This window comes from Chiloscyllium plagiosum, unplaced genomic scaffold, assembly GCF_037043375.1.
Source record: "Chiloscyllium plagiosum isolate Xiang-an unplaced genomic scaffold, Cpla_swu_hap1 HiC_scaffold_34, whole genome shotgun sequence".
In the NCBI taxonomy this organism is placed as follows: Eukaryota; Metazoa; Chordata; class Chondrichthyes; order Orectolobiformes; family Hemiscylliidae; genus Chiloscyllium; species Chiloscyllium plagiosum.
In genome coordinates this window covers 51,042,826-51,048,737 of record NW_028270172.1, presented here as the reverse complement: position 1 = coordinate 51,048,737, position 5,912 = coordinate 51,042,826, and the positions used below count along the sequence as shown (strand labels likewise).

Genomic DNA, 5,912 nt, shown 5'->3' with positions numbered 1-5,912 from the left:
AAATGGGAAAGCCATCACTTACAGGCTCCCCTCTAAACCACACAGTACTCTGACTTGGAACTACATTATTCTTTCACTCACACTGGGTAAAAATTATAGAATTCCCTGCCTCTCCTGGATTGCAGCTATTCAAGGGATACTCCACCACCACCACCTTCAATCAACAGCAATTAAGGTTGTGCAATAAATGTTTGGTCAGGTAATTATGCCCGCATCCCAAATGCAAGAATAAACAGAACACTAAAATTGAGTGTGTGTAAAGTAGTCTAAGCCTCAGAGGATACAGGTGAGAGTGGGGGAGTGTATATCTGTAGGAGTGTGAGTGTGTCTGTGTGCGTGCCTGGGGTTGGGGGGGGGGGGGGGGGGGGGGGTTGTGAGTGTCTGTGAGAGAGAGTGTATATGTGTGTGTGAGTGTAAAGTGGTCTAAGTCTGTGAAAGGATTCATGTGGGAGTGTGTGCATCTGTATATACGTATGTCTGTATTTATGCGTGTGCACAGGAGTGTGTGTGTGTGTGTGTGTGTGGTCACCTATAGTGTGACATGAATCCAAGGTCCCAGTTGAGGCCCTCCCTACGGGTACGGAACTTAGCTATCAGCCTCTGCTTGGCCACTTTTCGCTGCTGCCTGTCCTGAAGTCCGCCTTGGAGGATGGTCACCTGAAGGTTCGAGGTAAAATGTCCTGGACCGCTGAAGTTTTCCCCAACTGGGAGGGAACACTCCTGTTGTGCGGTATCCATTCATCCGTTGCCGTAGCCTTTGCTCAGTTTCACCGACGTACCATCCCTCAGGGCATCCTTGCCTGCAGTGTATGAGATAGACAATGTTGGCTGAGTCGCACGAGTACCTGCCACATATAAGGTGGGAGTGTTCCCACGTGTAATGATGGCGTCCATGTCCGCACACTGACACGTCTTGCAGCGGCTACCATGACAGGGCTTGTCCTGGATTTGTCCTGAAGGCCGGGCAGCTCGCTGCAAACAATGATCTGTTTGAGGTTTAGTGGCTGTTTAAAGGCAAGCAGTGGAGGTGTGGGGAAGGTCTTGGTGAGGTACTCATCCTCACTGATAACGTGTTGCAGGTCACGAAGAACATGGCGTCATTTTTCGGCTCCTGGGAAGTACTGGACAACAAAGGGTACCCTGTCAGTTGCAGCACGTGTCTTTCTCCTGAGGAGGTCATTACGGTTGCTTGCTGTAGCACATCTGAACTGGTGGTCGATGAGTTGAACATCGTACCCCGTCCTTATGAGGGCATCCCAGAGTACTTCCAGGTGCCTGTCACGTTCCTCCTCATCTGAACAGATCTGGTGTTCGCATAGGGCTTGTCCATAGGGGATGGTTGTTTTAATATGTTGAGTGGAAGCATTGTGAGGTTGTCTGTAAGTTTGTGGTAGAGTATCATGCTGAGGCATCCATCCTTGATGGAGATGCAGAGTTCAAGAACAAGACAGATAGTATAGAGTAGTCCATGATGGTGGGATGAAACTTGTTGATATCACTGTGTAGTTTGATCAGTGATTCCTCGCCATGGGTCCAGAGTAAAAAAATGTCATCAATGTACCTGGTGTATAATGTTGGTTGGAGGTCCTGTGTAGAAAATAAGTCTTGTTCGTACCTGTGCAGGAAGATGTTGGCATATTGGGGAGCAAATCTGGTCCCCATGGCTGTTCCATGTGTCTGGATAAAGAATTGGTTGTCAAAGGTAAAGACGTTGTGATCGAGGATAAATCGGATGAGTTGTAGGATGGTGTTTGGAGATTGGCAGTTGTTGGTGTTGAGTACGAAGGCTATTGCCGCGATGCCGTCATTGTGGGGGATGCTGGTGTAGTGTAAACTTCCATTGTGACGAGGAATGTTCCCGATTCGACTGGTCCGTGGGTGCTGAGTTTCTGTAAGAAATCCGTAGTGTCGCAACAGAAGCTGGGGAATCCGCTGTACAATGGGTTTCAGGATTAGATTAGATTTCTTACAGTATAGAAACAGGCCCTTTGGCCCAACCAGTCCACACCGACCCTCCAAAGAGTAACCCACCCAGACCCATTTCTGGGTAATACACCTAACACTATGGGCAATTTAGCACAGCCAATTTACCTGACCTGCACATCTTTGGATTTTGAGAGGAAACCGGACCACCCGGAGGAAACCCGCGCAGACACGGGGAGAATGTGCAAACTCCACACAGACAGTTGCCCGAGACAGGAATTGAACCCAGGTCCCTGGTGCTGTGAGGCAGCAGTGCTAACCATTGAACCAACGGCCTTCCATAAAGCTGTAGAGATTCTCACACAGGGTCCCATTGCCTGATACACTGGGACGTTCTGGTGTATTGGCTTTGTGTATCTTTGGAAGGCAGCTGAAGTCTCCTACGTGAGAAGTACGTGGGATGTGGGCACCTAGGGAACTCTAAAAGACTGGATCCAAAGTCCTGATCAATGTGTTTAGTTCACAAGTGTGCTGTTTGGTTGGATCAGCCGGGGTAGTTACCTGTAGTGTTCCTAGTTGTTCAGTTGTCAGTATACTTTCTTGCAGTTCTATTCTGAATGACGATGGCTCCTCCTCCTCTATCTGCAGGTTTGATGACAATGTTGTGATAAGTTTTGAGAGTATGGATGGCATTGCGTTGTGAACGGGTGTTGTCTTACTCTACCTTGTGGGTACAGTTGATGAACCTAGCATTTATATATTTCCTGACTGTTTGAGCATACATGTCAAGCTCAGGGCAGCAGCCCTCCAGTAGGGTCCAAGTTGACTCCTCCTTTAGTCGCTCCTCTACAGATTCCTGAGATGACTGTTCCAGTTCATCAGTGGGCTTGTTGGGATCACTGCTGGCACCTTGAAAGAATTCCCGGAGTCTCATTTGGCTGATCAATTCCTCAGTGTCTACTGCAAGAACCAAACAGTCCATTTTGGTGGTGAGGTAGAAACTGAGACCCCTTCTCAGGACTTCAATCTCTTCTGGTCGAAGGGTGTGGTTTGAAAAGTTGTGGTCCACAGCGATAACGTGGTGCTAGAGTGGGCTTCGCTACTACTGGTGAGAATGCCAAGTTTCTCTAGTTTTTTTTGTCCTTGGTGTACATGTGAGTGGTGTGGTTTTGTCGGGTGAAAAGATAACTGTGGAAAAGGTATTTGTGCTTGGGAAATCATGCCTCACAAAGTTGTTTGAGCTTTTTTGAAGAAGTGACCAAGATAGATGGATGAAGGCAGAGTGGTAGACATTATTTACATGGACTTTAGCAAAGTCTTTGACAAGGTCCTGCATGGTAGATTGGTTAATAATTTAGATCACATGGGATCCAGGGACAGCGAGTCAATTGGATACAAAATTGGTTTGATGCTAGGAGACAATGTAGTGGTAGGGGGTTATTGCTCAGATGGAGATCTATGACCAGCGGTGAGCTGCAAGGATCAGTGCTGGGTCCACCATAGTTTGTCATTTATGTAAAGTGATTTGGATGAAAATATAGGCAGCGTGGTTGGTGAGTTTGTGAATGACACCAAAATTGGTGGTATAGTGGGCAGCAAAGGTAATTAGCTAACAGTGCAATGAGATCTTGATCAACTGGGCCAGCAGACTGAGAATTGGTAGATGGGAGTTTAAGTTAAATACGTAAATGTGTGGTGTTGCATTTTGGGCAGATAACTCATGATACTACTTACCTATAACACCTACCATGAACTGTGTAAGTGTTAACGAACAGAAAGATCTAGTTCCTTGAAAGTGGTGTCACAGGTAGACAGGGCGATGAAAGGTAGTGCTTGGCACACTTTCCATCATCAGTCTGAGCACAGAGTACAGGAATGGGACATCGTGTTACAGTTCTACAAGACATTGCTAAGGCCACATTTGTTGTACTGAATGCAAACAATTCTAGGAGAAAGTGAGGACTGCAGATGCTGGAGATCAGAGCTGAAAAATGTGTTGCTGGAAAAGTGCAGGTCAGGCAGCATCCAAGGAGCAGGAGAATCGACGTTTTGGGCATAAGCCCTTCCTGAAGAAGGGCTTATGCCCGAAACGTCGATTCTCCTGCTCCTTGGATGCTGCCTGACCTGCTGCGCTTTTCCAGCAACTTATTTTTCATGCAAACAATTCTAGTCATCCTGCTGCAGGAAGGATGTTATTCAATTGAAAAGAATGCAAAAGCGATTACCTAGACTGGAGGGTTTGTGTTGCAAGGAGAAGCTGGATAGAATGGGACATTTTCACATTGGAGCAGAGTGGTCATCTTACTGAGATTTATAAAATCATGAGGGCTATTCATCTTATCTATGCCCAAGGTATTTTCCCTAGGGTAAGTGGATCCAAAACTAGATGGCATAAATTTAAAGTGAGGGGAAAGATTTAAAGGGAACTGCGGTGCAACGTTTGCACACAGAGGCTGGAGTTGCCAGAGGAAGTGATAAAGCCAGGTTTAACTAAACACAAGATATTTGAACAAGTCCATCGAGAGGAAAAAAATTAGAAGGTTGTAGGTCAAACACAGGCAAATGGGATTAGCTCAGTTTAGAAAACAGTCAGCCTGGATGAGTTGGCCAAAGGGTTTTGTTCTATATGGCTTTACGGGCTGTGAATAGACAAGATATTGAAAATACAAATAAATGATTATACATTCGATGTTTTGGAAATATACAAATAGGTACAGGAGTCAGCCATTCAAGCCTGCACTACCATTCAGTATGATAATGACTGATCATGCAATTTCAATACCACTCCAACTTTCTCTCCAAACCCCTTGATCACTCTTGCCACAGGGGCCACATCCAGCTCTCTCGCGAATGTATCTAACAAACCAGCCCCAGCAGTTTTCTCTAGTCAAGAATTCCACAGGTTCACAACAGTGAGGGAAGAAATTCTTCCTCATCTTCGTGCTGAAAGGTTGAAACCTTATTCTTAGACTATTATCCCTAGGTCTGGACTTGCACAACATTGGGAACATTTTTCCCACATCTAACCTGTCCAAACCCATCAGGATTCGGTGTTGCTCTGACATCCCCACTCATTTTTCTAAATTCCAGTGAGTACAAGCCCAGTCAATCCAGTCCATCCTCAAACGTCAGTCCTGCCATCCCAGGAATTAGTCTGGTGAACCTTCGCTGGACTCCCTCAATAGCAAGAATGTACTTCTTCAGACCAGCAGATCAAAATCTCTCTCAGTACTCAACATGTGGTCTCACCAAGGCCCTGTACAACTACAGCAAGACATCCCTATGCCTATAGGGAGGTACTCTTGTTATGAAGTCCAAGATGTCATTAACTTACCTCACTGCCTGCTGCACCTGCATGTCAAACTTCAGCGACTGTTCCACCAGGACATCCAGGTCTCACTGCACCTCACCTTTTCCTAAACTGCCATTCAGGTAATCGTCTGTCTTCCAGTTTTTGCCATCAAAGTGGATAACCTCACATTTATCCACATTATATTGCATTTGCCAAGTATTTGCCCACTCAGCCATTCTGTCCAAGTCACCCGGCAGCCTCTTAGCATCCTCCTCACAGCACATACTGCCACCCAGCTTAGCGTCATCTCCAAATTTAGGACTATTGCATTCAATTCCTCCATCCAAATTGTTAATGTACTTTGTGAACAGCTGGGGCCCCAGCACTCAATCCTGTGGTAACCCATTCATCTCTGTCTACTACCCTGAACCCATTTATTCCAAATCTCTGCTTTCTGTCTGCCGACCAGTTCTCTAGTCACATCAATACATTACCTAAGCTTAATTTTACTTACTAACCTAGTGTGAAACCTTGTCAAAAGCCTTTTGAAAGTCAAATCTGAAATCCAGATACACAATATCCACTGATTCTTCCCCACTGTACTCATCACATCCTCAAAAATGTCCAGAAGATTTGTTAAGCATGATTTCCCTTTGGTGAGTTCATGCTGACTTGGACAGATTCCGTCACCACTTTG

At 45.8% G+C, this 5,912-nt stretch overlaps 1 pseudogene; it reads right to left on the bottom strand.

The window, feature by feature from the left end:
- Positions 1-525: 525 nt before the first annotated feature.
- Positions 526-5,280, bottom strand: LOC148141167 (uncharacterized; annotated as a pseudogene).
- Positions 5,281-5,912: the final 632 nt, after the last annotated feature.